General features: G+C 40.2%; 1 protein-coding gene across 1 annotated transcript in view; it reads left to right on the forward strand.

Moving 5' to 3' along the window:
* The first annotated feature begins 6,253 nt into the window (after positions 1–6,253).
* LOC123761588 (zinc finger protein 436) overlaps positions 6,254–19,927 on the forward strand; it is a 111,248-nt gene continuing 97,574 nt past the window's right edge. The window contains 1 exon segment of the mRNA XM_045747606.2: positions 6,254–6,413. The gene's annotated coding sequence lies outside the window, so the exon portion shown is untranslated.

The following is a 19,927-nucleotide window of genomic DNA, read 5'->3' on the forward strand; positions in this document are numbered from 1 at the left end:
TTTTAACATATAATTAGTATGAACTTAATTAAAAGAACAAAAATGAGATCAATAATTGATTTCAATAAATGACATAGATCAATACAAATAAATTTAAAATATAAATGGAATAGGGTAAGATTAGATTTAAGAGTAAAATTTTACAATGAAACTGAGGTAGATGCTTGCATAAGTGCATGGAGACTTGATGGATTATTTAGGTAATTATATGAATGAGAGAACATTAGGTAAATGGTAAGGCAGAGACAGCACCTTAGACAAAGTTAGATTAAGTTAGGTTAGGCTCAGGCACTGAAAGAGTTAATTTAAGTACTGGCATTGGTCGGGATCAGGTTTTCAGATATACCACAATCACTTAAGAAGGTCAGGAGTTGTTGGTCACATTTTATTTCATATCTTTTTCCTGTACTTTCCTTCTTCGCAAAAATCGTACCATTCCTAGTGTAGCACTGCTTGATAAGACCAGGTTTTTGTTTGCGAATTTGACGCAGCCTGAAGAGGAGGGATCCACGTTGCTTTGTAAGACACTCATTTATATAGAGGTTGGTTTTTTGCTTAGCAGCTGATTAATTGTATGAGGTCAAACTTCGCAGAGGGATTTGTGATGAATAAGGACCTGATTAAGATTAAGGACCTGCCCGAAACGCTGCGCGTACTAGTGGCTTTACAAGACTGTAATTACCAATTTATGTATCCTCACATTCCCAATGTACCTTCTTGTATATGCATAAATAAATAAATAAATAAATAAATAAATGAGTAGCAAAATTATAATAACCAGTATGGATAATTGAATATGAGGGTAATAATAAACAGGGAAAAGTGAATAGACATAACCAGACATAATGACTGAATAATAATTGAAACCTCCTTAGTGTGTACCCCGACATTGCATTGGGTAACTGGCACTAGGCTCCGTCAGCAATGTGCCATGACACATTTATTTATTTATTTATTTATTTATATATATACAAGAAGGTACATTGGGTTTGTGAGAATACATATTGGATAGTACAGTATTTACACTCTTGTAAAGCCACTAGTACGCGCAGCGTTTCCGGCATTCTCCCTAGTTGCATCCATTGCAGCACTGGCGCACCGCTCAGTTAGGTTATACGGCATCGAGTAATGTGGTACATCCATTGTTCTTTATCCCATAATTAATAAGCACAGGGGGATAACGAATATAATAAAGAATAATAACACTAAGGGATAACAATAATAAAGAATAATTGACAGGATTCGGCTGAATTGAATCTTCGGGACTGAAGTAATTCTTGATCTTACTATAGATAATATAAGCATAAAGAAAGCTGTTCTTTTCTTAAAGTAAAGATTCTTATTAATTTTTTTTTTTTTGAGATATATACAAGAGTTGTTACATTCAGATTCAGATGTTTATTCAGGTAAGGTATATACATACAAGTGATGTTACATTAATGGATTGATATATAGATAGAGCTAGTACATACAATGCCTAAAGCCACTATTACGCAATGCGTTTCGGGCAAGAAAAACATTAATATCTAGAACTTAATACTAATTGAGCATAAAGAATAAAAAGTGTTGAGAACAAATACAAATAAAGATAAAAAAAAAGGGGGAACATGACTGAAAAAGCAGCACAAATACAATAGGTTGACAAACAGTGTTGATTAAAAAAAAGAAACTAACAGACATGGGTTGACAATAGAGGAGTGAGGTAGATTACAGGGAATTTATTAGGTAGTGTTTAGTTTTTATCTTAAACTGGTTGAGAGAGGTACAGTCTTTAACATGGTTGGGAAGGTCATTCCACATTCTGGGCCCCTTGATTTGCAGAGCATTTCTAGTTTGATTAAGTCGTACTCTAGGAATATCAAAACTGTATTTATTTCTGGTGTGGTGCTCATGGGTTCTGTTACAACCTTCTATGAAGCTTTTGAGATCAGGATTGGCATTATAGTTTAGCGTTTTATATATGTATAATACACATGAGAGAATGTGCAGTGACCTAATATCTAACATATTCAGAGATTTGAGTAGGGGTACCGAGTGATGTCTGGGGCCAGAGTTGGATATTGTTCTAATAGCAGCTTTGTGTTGGGTAATTAGAGGACGTAAGTGATTTTGGGTAGTAGAACCCCAAGCACAAATACCATAGTTGAGATAAGGATAGATAAGGGAGTAATAGAGAGTCACCAGGGCAGGGCGTGGTACATAATATCTGATCTTAGAAAGAATGCCCACAGTTTTTGAAACTTTTTTTGATATATTTAGAATGTGTCCCTGGAAATTCAGCTTGTGGTCAATGAGAATGCCAAGGAATTTGCCATCTAATTTGTTACAAATTTGGGTATTGTTTATTTTGAGATTTATTTGACTAGAGGATTTATTGCCAAACAGAATATAGAAAGTTTTGTCAATGTTAAGGGTGAGTTTGTTGGCAGTTAGCCAAAGATGGACTTTATTTAGCTCAGTATTTACTGTGGCATTTAGAGCAAGAGGGTCAGGACTGGAGTAAATGAAGGTTGTGTCGTCAGCAAATAGAATTGGTTTGAGGTGTTGGGAGGCATTTGGAAGGTCATTAATGTAGATGAGAAAGAGGAGAGGGCCAAGTATGCTGCCCTGAGGAACACCAATGTTGATGGGTAGGGTGGGAGAAATTGTATTATTCACAGAAACATATTGGAGCCTGTCAGTAAGGTAGGACTCGAGGTATTGTAGGGAGTGTCCTCTGACTCCATAATGATGTAATTTAAGAAGAAGGTTATGGTGGTTGACAGTATCAAAAGCTTTACGCAGGTCCACAAATAACCCAACAGGGAACTCATTTTTATCAAGAGCTGTATGAATCGAGTTAAGCATACTAATAAGTGCATCGTTAGTGCTTTTTTTGGGTCTGAAGCCATATTGGCAAGGGCTAAGTATATTGAGTTTGGCTAGATATGAGTAAAGCTGCTTATATATTAGTTTTTCAAAAATTTTTGTACAGCCACTAGTACGCGTAGCGTTTCGGGTAGGTCCCTGGAATACGATCCCCTGCTGCGAAGAATCGTTTTTCCATCCAAGTACACATTTTACTGTTGCGTTAAACAGAGGCTACAGTTAAGGAATTGCGTCCAGTAAATCCTCCCCGGTCAGGATACGAACCCATGACATAGTGCTCGCGGAACGCCAGGCGAGTGTCTTACCACTACACCACGGACTGGAGCGTCAGCTGCTGGATCTTCGGCTGGGACCTCGGCAGAGCACCCAAGGCCACGTCTAGGGCAAGCTAGCCACTGATCCAGCAGCGCTTCGCGTACCAGTGGCTTTACAAGAATGTTATTACTAAGCTAAATATCCTCACAATCCTAAAGTACCTTCTTGTATATGTATAAATAAATAAATGAATAACAAAATAAATAAACTGAGCCTGGCCACGCGGCAAACACCCCCAGGTGTAGCGCCGCCCACCCTCGTGCAAGGGAGACCCACTCGTGCAAGGGAGACCCACTCGTGCATGGCACGACACGCACGCCCGGCACGGCACTGAGGGCGGGAAGGGCATGCTCAGCTGTAACACCGCCGGCAGGGGCTTCGGCTGCTGGATCATCGTCGGGAACCACATCCGCCAGGACGGGACCTAGAGGGAGCCCTAGGAATTGAAAAGCAGAGGTGCAACAGGTACTCTGAGAGAGAACTCTATCAACATCAAAGGCCCGAGACTGTTCTACACGCTTCCACTACACATAAGGGGCATAACTGGCAGACCCCTCACAGTGTTCAAGAGAGAACTGGATAAGCACCTCCAAACGATACCTGATCAACCAGGCTGTGACTCATGCATCAGGCTGCCAGCAGCCGCGTCCAACAGCCTGGTTGATCAGTCCGGCAACCAGGAGGCCTGGTCGACGACCGGGCCGCGGGGACGCTAAGCCCCGGAAGCACCTCAAGGTAAGGTAAGGTAGCCCTGCAAGTGCACCCCACGTGGCCCCCAGACCCGGTCGCCGCCCGCAGGAGGCCCACAGAGGCGTGAGAGTGCCTGATTACGTGGGACAAGACCCCCAGCGTATTTGCGGCACACGCCCGCGGGCGAGAGCCCAGCACGCCCACACCCCATGGCCCACGGCCCGGGCGAGAGGCGAGGCAAAGCCCCTAGGGCAGCCCCCAGAGGCGTGCAAGCCGAAAGGAGCCAACCACGTCGATCCCTGGGCTCGGACACTAGGCCACGCTGTGCCCCGAGGGACGCCCGTAGGGCAAGTAAACCAGGAGGACTGGCCGCATGGGCCACGCCACCAGGCGTGGGCGCCGCCAGCCCCCGGGCGTTAAGGAGCCCGCACATGCACACCTCGTGGCCCAGGCGCCCACTAGGGCCACAGGCGAAGCAGTGGCTCCAGGGACCACGCCTAGCCTGGCCGCCCAGGCGACACCACCAGATGTGGCGCCGTCCGCCCTCGCGCGGTAGGGAGACCCAGACATGCATGGCACGAAACTCACGCCCACACCACGCGGCCCTCAGCCTGGGCGCGAGGCGAGCCAAGACCTCTAGGGCAGCCCCAGAGGGAAGAAAGCCGTAAGGAGCCTGGCCACGTGGCCCACGCCGTATCCCGGGCACGGGCACCAGGGCACGCCGTGCACCTCCGGGCCCCTAGAGGCGCCCCTAGGGCAAGGAAACCAGACCGCATGGGCCACGCCACCAGGCGTGGGCGACCCCGGCCCACGTGCGTAGAGGAGCCCGCACGTGCATGCCACGTGGCCCAGGCGCCCACTAGGGCGAGGGTGGCACGACACGCACGCCCGGGCACGGCGCAGAGGCATGAAGGGACAGCCCGCACGGCTGCTCCCTAGAGAGGGCAAGTAAACCTGAGAGGCAGCTAGCTACTGTGTCGCAACACGCACGACAAGGGGCACGGCGCTGGGCACACGCCGAACCTCACTGGGGACATCCTTAACTAACAAGGGCACCCCCCACGCAGAGCGTGGTGGGAAAACACGGGCAGGACTGTACCTTAGGGTAATTGCGATGGGCAGGTTGCTCTGAAACACCATGGGCTAACAACGACTTCACTCAAACAGGAGTCCCGTAACTTGTAGGCAATGGTGGAAGGCTTCTGGGGTACTGGGCGTCGTGGTTCACGTGTAGCAGGATGGCGGCGGAGCGTTTTGTAGTGTGTCGTCTAGGGAGGAGGCGGTCAAGAGGTCGCCGAGTCCCCGGGCGCGCTTTAAGTACCCAGCTTGATGCGCGCGCAACTTTAGTCGGTTAGACACAAACTTATGGTAATACGCTTTCTTCCCCACAGAAACATCACCGCTAGCTTGAGCAGCAGTGTCTATTTATAAAATAAACAAGTCCCCACTCTGAGCGCGTTTTCTTCCAACCTCAGAAAAGGGTAGCAGCACATTATTGTGTATATACTTTGCGTCATTATATAATGGAATGTGAAAAAATTGCGGAATTTAGAGATAACACCATCAATAGTGTCCGAGAAATGTGTAAGTACTTCATTCATAATGATGTGCTGCCCGAAATTTTAGTGAAGTATCCAAAATTTGCTTACTGTAGGTAATGCATGCACATGACTGTAAGGCTGCCGCCCAGTTGGGTGGGTGTGCAGCAAGACTAGTAACTGTGTGACTCACTATAGATGTAAAGTGCCTTGTATAGTGACTGTTGTGAGCCTCTTGTAATGTCACTTGTGACACAAAGATTATTGATGTGTGTATTTGTGTGGGTGATTAGACATGTATGTGTATGTATATGTGTATACGTATATATATATGTACATGTATGTATGAGGGTGTGTACATGTGTATACAACATTGATAATTTTGTAACTAGCGTCAAACATTGTTATTTGCTTAGCTAAACGAACTAGAGGGTTCAGTTCCTGAACTGATTATGTGCCTCTGTAATCCTTTACACCACCGCCCACGGGATGGGTATGGGGTGCATAATAAAGAAAGAAATTGAATTACCTAAGCATGTAAATAAATACAAACAAAAAATTGAATGAATAAACAAATTAATGAATGAAAGAAAGATAAAGGAAGAAAGAAAGAAAGAAAGAAAGAAAGAAAGAAAGAAAGAAAGAAAGAAAGAAAGAAAGAAAGAAAGAAAGAAAGAAAGAAAGAAAGAAAGAAAGAAAGAAAGAAAGAAAGAAAGAAAGAAAGATAAAGAAAGAAAGAAAGAAAGAAAAAGGAAGAAAGAAAGAAAGATAAAAGATGGAAGGCTCGATCGATCTCAGATACAAGCTAGGGAAATTGTGGCTCTCAGTTAAGGTATTCTGGGGAATTCTTGGGATTTTTCATTTTCCAGCAGTGTTTCCATTGTGAAAGTGGCAACACTGCCGTAGACGTCAACATTGGCTGCGAGCTCTCACAGTCTTGGCCTCATTACCTCACTCATTGAAGACTTCTGCTTATTTACCCACCAACAATTGGTGTGGTAGGTGAGTAAGATTGTTTGTTATTGTTTTGTCTTGAGATCTTTGTATTAGCTCGACATGACAAGAATGAAAATATGCTTTAAACTCTCTCTCACAATTTCTTTTGCTTCCCCCCCCCCCCGTTCATTTATAATAATTTAGGATGGGTGTTATCAGCACTCTGTCACTGGTAATATATGTGCTTAACGCTACAAATATAACTTTTTTTTACAATTATAAAGCAGACACTGAAGCTACACAACCTAAAATAACGCTGTACCTATCAGCATTAACTATCATTAGAACACAGCATATCCATTCAATATATATAATCGGTCCGTCTAATTACCACAAGCTACACAAGCTTCAGAAAGCTTCCTGGCAATACGTTAGTAATGAATAAATATGATATATTTACTCATTATAATGTTGGTGCTGAATATACAACACGAAAAAACATAATTTTAATCTGAAAAAGTACCTTTTATGAAGAAATTAGACGAAAATAAAAAGCTGGTGACGCCAAATCAAGTCGACGATCCAAGCGTCGGTTAGGTTAGGTTTGGTTTGGTTAAGTTAAGTTAGGTTAGGTTAGGATAGATTAGGTTAGGTTAGGTTAGGTTAGGTTAGCCTAACCTAACATATCATATTTATTCATTACTAACGTATTGCCAGGAAGCTTTCTGAAGCTTGTGTAGCTTGTGGTAATTAGACGGACCCTATATAATAATTTATAATAATAATAATTTCTGTAAGTAATGGTAATGTCTTCTCCCAGACATAATAACATGGGATAAAAACCCATACTTATGTATTTGTGAAATTTATGTAAAGAATTTACACCAAATATCACACTCGCCTGAGTGCTTTCTTAATGTTCGAGTGTGTAATTAGGACGAGACTTACATATCAATGTCTAATCTATTAGACGTTAAGATCTAAGTCTCATCCTAACCACATACTCAGACCTTGACATAGCACTCCCAAGAGTGTGAAAGACTTGGTTTAAATTACTTAGGTAAATTTCACAAATACACATGTGTGGGTTTTATCCTAAATAAGTTGTTAACTTTATTTCATAGTATTACGTATTGCCCATAAATGATATAGTACACAAAGTCTAGGAATGGATAATGGCATTATACAGAATACAAATACTGTACCCACTATGTAACTATTGTAATCTAATCTACCTACAATTTTCTCTCATCTTTTATTCTTTTTCTTGCTATGTAACTGTTAATATTTTTATAAATTTTGCAAGTATTTACCTACTTAAAATTTTCTTAGATTAAGGACCTGCCCGAAACGCTGCGCATACTAGTGGCTTTACAAGAATGTAATTACTATGCTATGTATCCTCACAATCCCAATGTACCTTCGTGTATATATATAAATAAATAAATAAATAAATAAATCCTCTGTATTTTTATAATAAATATTATTATATAAGATAAGTGTGCAAATTGATTCAATTTATTTGATAGTCTACCTAACCTAACCCAAGTAAACCAAATGATATATGCAATATTAGTCTATCTAACCTAACCCAACTTTCCTTAGCTAAACCTAAATATATTTGCAATTTTAACAATTGCAAAACAAGCAAAGTTTGTGTACAGTTTGACCCTATATGTCTCCCATGGTTGGGAAACATGAGGCCTATATCTAATCTTATTAAGGTTTTCTTGTCAAATGGCAGAATTGTTATTGGGACACCCAAACTTTTACTGGCCAGACCCAACAGTATTTATAATAATAATTTAATAATTCATTGTGTTGGAGCACAGAAACCCAGAGTGTATTCATACATGTTAGGCTTTTATCAAGGTGTCCCCACCCCAAGGTCTAATTACTGACCTTGCCCAGGATGCATCTCTACAAGAAGTTGACTAACTCCTGAGTACCTACTTACTGTTAGGTGAACAGATTCATTAGGTGACAGGAAATGTTCCCAACCATTTCTGTCCTGCTTGGGATTTGAACCTAAAATTCTTGATTGTGCGTCGAGAAGGAACCCGACTGTATTACAGGGACCAGTGAAGCATGTATCATCTTCGATGCACTGCCATTGAATTACCCAAATCAAGTTTTAATTAGGTAACCAAATTTTAATCATGATTTTTTGTTGTCTGGAGGCAGCTAGGCTGTTTTGCACTCAATACTCATCCTATGAGTGGTAGTTTATTGTATACCCTATACTCCTCCCATGAGTAATAGTTTATTGTGCAGCCAATACTCATCCTGTGAGTGTTAGTTCATTTTGCACCCTATACTCATCCTGTGAGTGGTAGTTTATTGTGCACCAAATACTCATCCTGTGAGTGGTAGCTTATTGTGCACCCCAAACTCATCCTGTGAGTGGTAGTTTATAGTGCACCCTATACTTAACTTGTGAGTGGTAGTTTAGCTGAGTTAACTTGAGAGCCACTTACACTAGTGACCTTGACAAGGACTGGAAGCCAGTGGCTTGTCGAAGGTCCTCCCATTTGTCCTGATGAAATTTTCCAGCTGTACTTTAACCCCTGGATGGTGCTTGCAATTATAGCCTGCTACATACCCAGGTGCAAGATGAAGAAAAAAGAAAAATTTTGTCTTATAAAAGTGTTCATTTGTGTTCCGTGATCACGCGGGGAAAAAAAAGATAGTAGGTGACATATTTTTGCCGCAATAGGGTGAGAAAGTCTGGCAAAATTGAGGCGCTGTCACACTAAGCTTCGTGTACTGGTCTCCTTCACCCGCACATTCAGGTGGGAGTTGCCACAAAGATATTATTATCTAATTATTTTAATGTCTGATTTTTTCTCTGTTTTTATGCAGTACAGTAATATTATTCATTAGTGTCTAGTGTGATATATTCATATAATGAAATGTGGGAAATATCGCTATACTCAAAGGCATGGTATGCATATTAGTGATTCAATTATTATGTTCATAAAAAATAAACAAATACAGTGGTACCTTTAATAACGAATTTAATCCGTTCCGGCGCCGTGCTCGTCATGTGAAATGGTTGTGTTTCAAAACGAATGTCCCCATTTAACCACTCAGAAGCGCCGAGTTTGTTGTGAAATTCCCAATGCGCATGACAGCAAGTGTTCCCCCAAAAAATCGTTTTTAGTTGTAAAATGATAAATTCCCTTCCCTGAACATGTCTACGCAAAAATAAATACCAAATTCTACTTTGGCTGTGGGGACATGGACAAGGTGCGCTGTGACATCATCAGGGGCTGGTTGCCCGTGCATGAAGCTCCCAGACATGGTCGCACTGGCCATTCAAGCAACACGTGTTGCCACAAATATATTTTCAATTATTTGTTCTATGTATTTCCAATGCGGTTTTATTTGTTTTTTATATCGTTTATGTTGCAGATATGTGACATTTACAGTATGTATATAGTGAGAATGTTCATAATGTTCCATGGAACTGTGATATATGTCAGCAATGTGTCCACAATATATGTTTATTGTCCAATAATATATGTTTATTGTCACGATATCACTTGTTAAAAATTCACTAAAATTACAATATGTACAGTTTCACACACCGTTTACACAGTAACACACTGTATTACACACTCGGTACTTTGGAGGTGTGTAATAATCAACGAAGTAGTCCATGGTACACAGCGCGACTTCACTCTCGTTGCACCAGGTAGAGATAAATTTTCGCGTCCTGTTTCTTCGTTCTGTGTGCTTGCAAATAACACACTCATGTACACCCTTGGCTTTAGTACTTATAGGTTGTATGTAGCCAAGCTTGTAAAGCATAAGGTAGTATTGAAAAGATTATTGGAAAAGATCAATATGTAAGGTAGTCTTCAAAAGATCACTTTGTAAGGTCTCACACAGGAAGAGATTGAGCCACCCTCGGAGAGTGTCCGTCAATCTAAAAGAGATTCTGGCATTCTGGAAGATTCAGCCAGTCTCAAAGAGTGTTTGTCAGTCAAGAAGAGATTCAACTAATCTTGAAAATATCTATGGAAAACATCACCATGGAAGCCGCTACCACTGTTCATCTATGCTACTTGTATCAGATGCATCATCACTGAACGCAGAAAACTATTCATCTATGTATCATCACTATACTGTATATTGAAGATAGCATAAGTGGGCAAGAGTGGCGCTCAGAGCTTCAACTGGATACACTCGCTGTATCATCCTCATAGGTGCTGTATCACTTGCATCCGATCTTTGTGTTAGGTCCTTATTGCACCTAGCTTCCCAATATCATGACTCTTATGTTCTTCAAACAATAAGGTCTGAATACACTGACAGCGCGCAATCTTTCAACACCATGTCGGACAGGTGTTTGGGAGCCAGAGGCACGTGCGCCACCCATGGTTGCTCACTCAGAACTAACCATAATGACCCAGCCAGCAGCCCAAGCCTTTCATATTTGTTATAGCAAAAGGTTTGTTCAGTGTTTGTCAGGTAGGCTGCTCCATTATAACAATCTTTGTTTCAAATGTGTTCCATTTGTTTTGTATTTTTCATTTACATCTCAATAATGGAGCAGCCTACCCGACAAACACTGCACAACCCTTTATGGCATTTGTCCATTTTTCAAATTGTTTCAACTTTTTTTTATTTATTTTTTGTTAAGAAACATGGAGCAGCCTACCTGCTGAACACCGAATGAACCTTTCTGACATTTGTTCTCTCTTTAAAAAAAATAATTTTGTTTTTCTTCAAAAAAGTCAATGCTTTGCAACATCCCAGCATCAATAGCATTTTTAAACAAAGAAAAATAATTTATTTGTGTCATCGGAGGCGTCCGAGAATATGCGAGAAGGAGCCCCAGACCCCATCATGTGGTGTTGACTGCTGTTCAAACGAGTGGTCGCCTAACGAGACGAATTGTCGGCGATCGGGGCGCTCATTACCCAAAATGGTCGCCATATGAGGCTGTCGTCACTCGAGATTCTATTGTAGTTTTGCTGTTATTTCACTCTACACACACGTTATATATAAGTATCTACATTTGTGTTTATCATTGCGAATAAAAGTGTTCATTTGTGTTCCCTGACCACGGGGGGGGGGGGGGGGATCATAGGTGAAATATTTTTGGCCGCAATAGGGCGAGGAAGTCTGGCAAAATTGAGGTGTTGACAGAATAATCATCGGAGGCAGTCTGCTCCGCCCGAGCTGTCAAGCAGGAGTTGCCACAAAGATAATATTACTTAATTATTTAAATGTCTGATAGAGTTTTTTGCAGTAATATTATTCAGTAGCGTGTAGTGTGATATATTTATATAATGTGTGAACCATCGCTATACTCAAAAGTATGGTGTGCATATTAGTGATTTGACTAAGAACATAAGAACAAAGGCAACTGCAGAAGGCCTGTTGGCCCACACGAGGCAGCTCCTATTTATAACCACCCAATCCCACTCATATACTTGTCCAACCCGCGCTTGAAACAATCGAGGGACCCACCTCCACAATGTTACGCGGCAATTGGTTCCACAAATCAACAACCCTGTTACTGAACCAGTATTTACCCAAGTCTTTCCTAAATCTAAACTTATCCAATTTATACCCATTGTTTCGTGTTCTGTCTTGTGTTGATACTTTTAATACCCTATTAATATCCCCTTTGTTATGTCCATTCACCCACTTGTAAACCTCTATCATGTCGCCCCTAACTCTACGCCTTTCCAGTGAATGCAACTTAAGCTTTGTTAATCTTTCTTCATATGAAAGATTTCTAATTTGGGGAATTAACTTAGTCATCCTACGCTGGACACGTTCAAGTGAATTTATATCCATTCTATAATATGGCGACCAAAACTGAACTGCATAATCTAAATGGGGCCTAACTAGAGCAAGATATAGCTTGAGAACCACACCAGGTGTCTTGTTACTAACGCTGCGATTAATAAATCCAAGTGTCCGATTTGCCTTATTACGAACATTTATGCATTGATCCTTTTGTTTTAAATTCTTACTAATCATAACTCCCAGATCCCTTTCGCAATCCGACTTCGCAATCTCAACACCATCTAGCTCGTATCTTGTAACTCTATCATCATTACCTAACCTCAGAACTTTACATTTATCAGCATTAAACTGCATCTGCCAATCCTTTGACCATTTCAAAACCCTATCTAGATCAACTTGAAGTGATAGTGAGTCCTCCTCCGAATTAATTTCCCTGCCGATTTTCGTATCATCGGCAAATTTGCAAATGTTGCTACTCAAACCTGAATCTAAATCATTTATATATATTATAAACAACAGAGGTCCCAGGACAGAGCCTTGAGGCACTCCACTTACAACATTTTCCCACTCTGACTTGAATCCATTTATACTAACTCTCTGTTTCCTTTGGTATAGCCATGCCCTAATCCAGCTTAATATAGCACCCCCAATACCATGAGACTCTATCTTTTTAATCAGTCTTTCATGTGGCACTGTATCAAAAGCTTTGCTAAAGTCAAGGTATACAACATCGCAATCCTTACCACTATCAACTGCCTCAACAATGCTAGAATAAAAAGATAACAAATTTGTTAAACATGAACGGCCATTTATAAAACCATGTTGCGACTCAATTATTAACACAAGACAAGAACTATTATGAACTATTATGTTCATAAAACAGTAAAGGAATAACTTGCTGTTATTACACTATATATACACACACACGTTATATAAGTATCTGCTTGTTTTGTTCACCGTAACGAACCACTAAGTTGGTATGGTGAGTCAAAACAACATGAGTGGCCACCACACCAGCCAGCAAACGACACATTCTTCCCTCCCTCACCAACACCTCACTCGCCAACATTTCTCCTCCCTCCATACTCTTTGTGCTGTTAAGAACATAAGAACATAAGAACAAAGGCAACTGCAGAAGGCCTATTGGCCCATACGAGGCAGCTCCTATTTATAACCACCCAATCTCACTCATATACATGTCCAACCCACGCTTGAAACAATCGAGGGACCCCACTTCCACCACGTTACGCGGCAATTGGCTCCACAAATCAACAACCCTGTTACTGAACCAGTATTTACCCAAGTCTTTCCTAAATCTAAACTTAATCAAATTATACCCATTGTTTCGTGTTCTATCTTGTGTTGATACTTTTAATACCCTATTACATAAGAACATAAGAACAAAGGTAACTGCAGAAGGCCTATTGGCCCATACGAGGCAGCTCCTATTCTATAACCACCCAATCCCACTCATATACTTGTCCAACCCGTGCTTGAAACAATCGAGGGACCCCACCTCCACAATGTTACGCGGCAATTGGTTCCACAAATCAACAACCCTGTTACTGAACCAGTATTTACCCAAGTCTTTCCTAAATCTAAACTTATCCAATTTATACCCATTGTTTCGTGTTCTGTCCTGTGTTGATACTTTTAATACCCTATTAATATCCCCCCGGTTATGTCCATTCATCCACTTGTAAACCTCTATCATGTCACCCCTAACTCTTCGCCTTTCCAGTGAATGCAACTTAAGCTTTGTTAATCTTTCTTCATATGAAAGATTTCTAATTTGGGGAATTAACTTAGTCATCCTACGCTGGACACGTTCAAGTGAATTTATATCCATTCTATAATATGGCGACCAAAACTGAACTGCATAATCTAAATGGGGCCTAACTAGAGCAAGATATAGCTTGAGAACCACACCAAGTGTCTTGTTACTAACGCTGCGATTAATAAATCCAAGTGTCCGATTTGCCTTATTACGAACATTTATGCATTGATCCTTTTGTTTTAAATTCTTACTAATCATAACTCCCAGATCCCTTTCGCAATCCGACTTCGCAATCACAACACCATCTAGCTCGTATCTTGTAACTCTATCATCATTACCTAACCTCAGAACTTTACATTTATCAGCATTAAACTGCATCTGCCAATCCTTTGACCATTTCAAAACCCTATGTAGATCAACTTGAAGTGATAGTGAGTCCTCCTCCGAATTAATTTCCCTACCGATTTTCGTATCATCGGCAAATTTGCAAATGTTGCTACTCAAACCTGAATCTAAATCATTTATATATATTATAAACAACAGAGGTCCCAGGACAGAGCCTTGAGGCACTCCACTTACAACATTTTCCCACTCTGACTTGATTCCATTTATACTAACTCTCTGTTTCCTTTGGTATAGCCATGCCCTAATCCAGCTTAATATAGCACCCCCAATACCATGAGACTCTATCTTTTTAATCAGTCTTTCATGTGGCACTGTATCAAAAGCTTTGCTAAAGTCAAGGTATACAACATCGCAATCCTTACCACTATCAACTGCCTCAACAATGCTAGAATAAAAAGATAACAAATTTGTTAAACATGAACGGCCATTTATAAAACCATGTTGCGACTCAATTATTAACACAAGACAAGAACTATTATGAACTATTATGTTCATAAAACAGTAAAGGAATAACTTGCTGTTATTACACTATATATACACACACACGTTATATAAGTATCTGCTTGTTTTGTTCACCGTAACGAACCACTAAGTTGGTATGGTGAGTCAAAACAACATGAGTGGCCACCACACCAGCCAGCAAACGACACATTCTTCCCTCCCTCACCAACACCTCACTCGCCAACATTTCTCCTCCCTCCATACTCTTTGTGCTGTTAAGAACATAAGAACATAAGAACAAAGGCAACTGCAGAAGGCCTATTGGCCCATACGAGGCAGCTCCTATTTATAACCACCCAATCTCACTCATATACATGTCCAACCCACGCTTGAAACAATCGAGGGACCCCACTTCCACCACGTTACGCGGCAATTGGCTCCACAAATCAACAACCCTGTTACTGAACCAGTATTTACCCAAGTCTTTCCTAAATCTAAACTTAATCAAATTATACCCATTGTTTCGTGTTCTATCTTGTGTTGATACTTTTAATACCCTATTACATAAGAACATAAGAACAAAGGTAACTGCAGAAGGCCTATTGGCCCATACGAGGCAGCTCCTATTCTATAACCACCCAATCCCACTCATATACTTGTCCAACCCGTGCTTGAAACAATCGAGGGACCCCACCTCCACAATGTTACGCGGCAATTGGTTCCACAAATCAACAACCCTGTTACTGAACCAGTATTTACCCAAGTCTTTCCTAAATCTAAACTTATCCAATTTATACCCATTGTTTCGTGTTCTGTCCTGTGTTGATACTTTTAATACCCTATTAATATCCCCCCGGTTATGTCCATTCATCCACTTGTAAACCTCTATCATGTCACCCCTAACTCTTCGCCTTTCCAGTGAATGCAACTTAAGCTTTGTTAATCTTTCTTCATATGAAAGATTTCTAATTTGGGGAATTAACTTAGTCATCCTACGCTGGACACGTTCAAGTGAATTTATATCCATTCTATAATATGGCGACCAAAACTGAACTGCATAATCTAAATGGGGCCTAACTAGAGCAAGATATAGCTTGAGAACCACACCAAGTGTCTTGTTACTAACGCTGCGATTAATAAATCCAAGTGTCCGATTTGCCTTATTACGAACATTTATGCATTGATCCTTTTGTTTTAAATTCTTACTAATCATAACTCCCAGATCCCTTTCGCAATCCGACTTCGCAATCACAACACCATCTAGCTCGTATCTTGTAACTCTATCATCATTACCTAACCTCAGAACTTTACATTTATCAGCATTAAACTGCATCTGCCAATCCTTTGACCATTTCAAAACCCTATGTAGATCAACTTGAAGTGATAGTGAGTCCTCCTCCGAATTAATTTCCCTACCGATTTTCGTATCATCGGCAAATTTGCAAATGTTGCTACTCAAACCTGAATCTAAATCATTTATATATATTATAAACAACAGAGGTCCCAGGACAGAGCCTTGAGGCACTCCACTTACAACATTTTCCCACTCTGACTTGATTCCATTTATACTAACTCTCTGTTTCCTTTGGTATAGCCATGCCCTAATCCAGCTTAATATAGCACCCCCAATACCATGAGACTCTATCTTTTTAATCAGTCTTTCATGTGGCACTGTATCAAAAGCTTTGCTAAAGTCAAGGTATACAACATCGCAATCCTTACCACTATCAACTGCCTCAATAATGCTAGAATAAAAAGATAACAAATTTGTTAAACATGAACGGCCATTTATAAAACCATGTTGCGACTCAATTATTAATTTATGTTTTTCAAGATGAAGACGAATTTTATTTGCTATTATAGATTCGAGTAACTTTCCCACAATAGACGTTAGGCTAATTGGTCGATAGTTAGACGCAAGTGATCTATCTCCTTTCTTAAAAACTGGTATCACATTAGCAACTTTCCAAAACTCTGGCACTCTGCCTGACTCTATTGATTTATTAAATATGGTTGACAGTGGGTCACAAAGCTCCTCTTTGCATTCTTTAAGCACCCTGGCAAACACTTCATCCGGCCCTGGGGATTTGTTTGGTTTGAGTTTTACTATTTGTTTAAGAACATCCTCCCTGGTAACTGTTAAACTCGTCAACCTGTCCTCGTCCCCACCCACATAGACTTGTTCGGCTGAAGGCATATTGTTAAGTTCCTCTTTAGTAAATACAGATACAAAATATTTATTAAAAATACTACTCATCTCTTCATCACTATCTGTTATTTGACCTGTCTCAGTTTTTAATGGACCTATCCTTTCCCTAGTCTTAGTACGATATAACTGAAAAAACCCTTTAGGATTTGTCTTTGCTTGCCCTGCTATGCGAACTTCATAGTTTCTTTTTGCTTTCCTTATCTCTTTTTTAACATTTCTAACCAGTTGTACGAATTCCTGTTCTAAAGTGACCTCCCCATTTTTAATCCTTTTGTACCAAGCTCTCTTTTTACCTATAAGGTTCTTCAAATTCTTTGTTATCCACTTTGGGTCATTAGTATTCGATCTATTCAATTTGTATGGTATACTACGTTCCTGTGCTTTGTTTAGAATATTCTTAAATAAGTTATATATTGAATCCACATCGAAATCCCCATTTAAGTCACCTATCGCTGGGTTCATGTCTCGCTCCAAGACCGGCCCACACCCCATACCCAAGACTTTCCAATCAATTTGACCCAAAAAATTTCTTAGGCTATTAAAATCAGCTTTTCGAAAATCTGGCACTTTAACAGAATTTTCTCCTACAGGTCTATTCCATTCTATGCTAAATCTGATTTCTTTGTGATCACTGCTCCCTAGCTCACTCCCTATTTCGATGTCATTAATTTGCATTTCCCTGTTAGTTAACACTAAATCTAAAATATTATTTTCCCGTGTTGGTTCCTTAATGTGTTGCGTAAGAAAGCAATCGTCAATTAATTCTAGAAAATCTTCTGCTTCACTATTCCCTGTTTTGTTCAACCAGTTTATTCCGCTAAAATTAAAGTCACCCATGACATAAATACTGTTAGATCTAGATGCTCTAGATATTTCATCCCATAGATGCTTTGCTTCCATTCTGTCTAAATTTGGTGGCCTATATATTACTCCTATTATAATATTATTAGCTTTTTCGTTTAATTCAATCCAAATAGTTTCTGTGTGTGGCTCTGTTTTGATTCCCTCTTTGAGACTACATTTCAAATTGTCCCTAACATATATGGCTACTCCACCTCCTCGTCTAATATATCTATCTGTGTGAAATAGTTTAAATCCATATATTTGATATTCAGCTAATAGTTCTCTATTTTCTACATTCATCCACGTTTCGGTAAGTGCAATAATATCTATTTTTTCTGTGCAGACAAGAGCATTTAATTCGTTAATTTTATTTCTTAGACTTCTACTGTTAGTGTAATATACCCTAAGTGAATTGTTATTTTGCGGACCTTCTCTTTCCCTGGTCGTTTTGCCAATTCCTTTCTCCCACAAACACATACTTTTATTACCTCCTTCCTCCAAATCAATTCCCATACCTCTATCTACTAACAGTTTAAACCCAAACAAACACCTCTAACCACTTCTTCTATCGAGTTCGCAACAGCAACAACCCCAGCTCTCGATAGATGCACCCCATCACGAGCATACATTTCATTTCTTCCATAGAAGTGTTCCCAGTTGTCTATGAAAGATATTGCATTTGATTTGCAATATCTTTCCAGCCGGCAATTGACACCAAGTGCCCTCGATATCCATTCATTTCCCACTCCCTTTCTTGGAAGAATGCCACATATGATCGGGATTCCTCCCTTGCTCCTAACTAACTTTATGGCTGTTTTATACCTCTGAATCAGTTCCTCACTCCTAACTCGACCAACATCATTTCCTCCCACGCTAATGCAAATAATGGGATTGTTCCCATTACCAGCCATAATATCATTCATGTTGTTTATAATATCACCAATGCCAGCTCCGGGATAGCAAACCCTTAACCTGTTCCCCCTATCTCTAGCACAAAACGTTCTATCCAAATACCTTATCTGGGAATCTCCCACAACTAATGTTTGCTTAGGTACTTCCTTTACCCTCTGAGGGGCCTGCGCTTCCTTTCTCTTCGTTGCTTTCCCTTTTGCGCGATCCACAGTCTCTCCACAGCACTCGTCCTCCAAAACGTCAAATGAATTAGAGGTTGCTATGGCGTTTGAAGGCGGCTTTATCAAAGTCTTCTTAAGGCCCCTGTCTTTCACAACTCTCCAAGACGAGGTCCCTTTACTGCTGGTCTCCTCCTTCGTTACTTCTCGTTGTAAAACATAATATCCCCTACATAATATGTAAAATATTAATATCCCCTAATACATAATATGTAAAATATTAATATCCCCTTTGTTATGTCCATTCATCCACTTGTAAACCTCTATCATGTCACCCCTAACTCTTTGCCTTTCCAGTGAATACAACTTAAGCTTTGTTAATCTTTCTTCATATGAAAGATTTCTAATTTGGGGAATTAACTTAGTCATCCTACGCTGGACACGTTCAAGTGAATTTATATCCATTCTATAGTACGGTGACCGAAACTGAACTGCATAATCTAAATAGGGCCTAACCATAGCTAGATATAGCTGAAGAACCACACCAGGTGTCTTGTTACTAACGCTTTGATTAATAAACCCCAGTGTCCTATTTGCCTTATTACGAACATTCATGCATTGATCCTTTTGTTTTAAATTCTTACTAATCATAACTCTCAGATCCCTTTCGCAATCTCAACACCATCTAGCTCGTATCTTGTAACTCTATCATCATTACCTAACTTCAGAACTTTACATTTATCAGCATTAAACTGCATCTGCCAATCCTTTGACCATTTCAAAACCCTATTTAGATCAACTTGAAGAGATAGTGAGTCCTCCTCCGAATTAATTTCCCTACCGATTTTCATATCGGCAAATTTGCAAATGTTGCTACTCAAACCTGAATCTAAATCATTTATATATATTATAAACAACAGAGGGCCCAGGACAGAGCCATGAGGCACTCCACTTGCAACATTTTCCCACTCTGACTTGACTCCATTTATACTAACTCTGTTTCCTTTGGTATAGCCATGCCCTAATCCAGCTTAATATTGCACCCCCAATACCATGAGCCTCTTTCTAT

This window comes from Procambarus clarkii, chromosome 24 (assembly GCF_040958095.1).
Source record: "Procambarus clarkii isolate CNS0578487 chromosome 24, FALCON_Pclarkii_2.0, whole genome shotgun sequence".
In the NCBI taxonomy this organism is placed as follows: domain Eukaryota; kingdom Metazoa; phylum Arthropoda; class Malacostraca; order Decapoda; family Cambaridae; genus Procambarus; species Procambarus clarkii.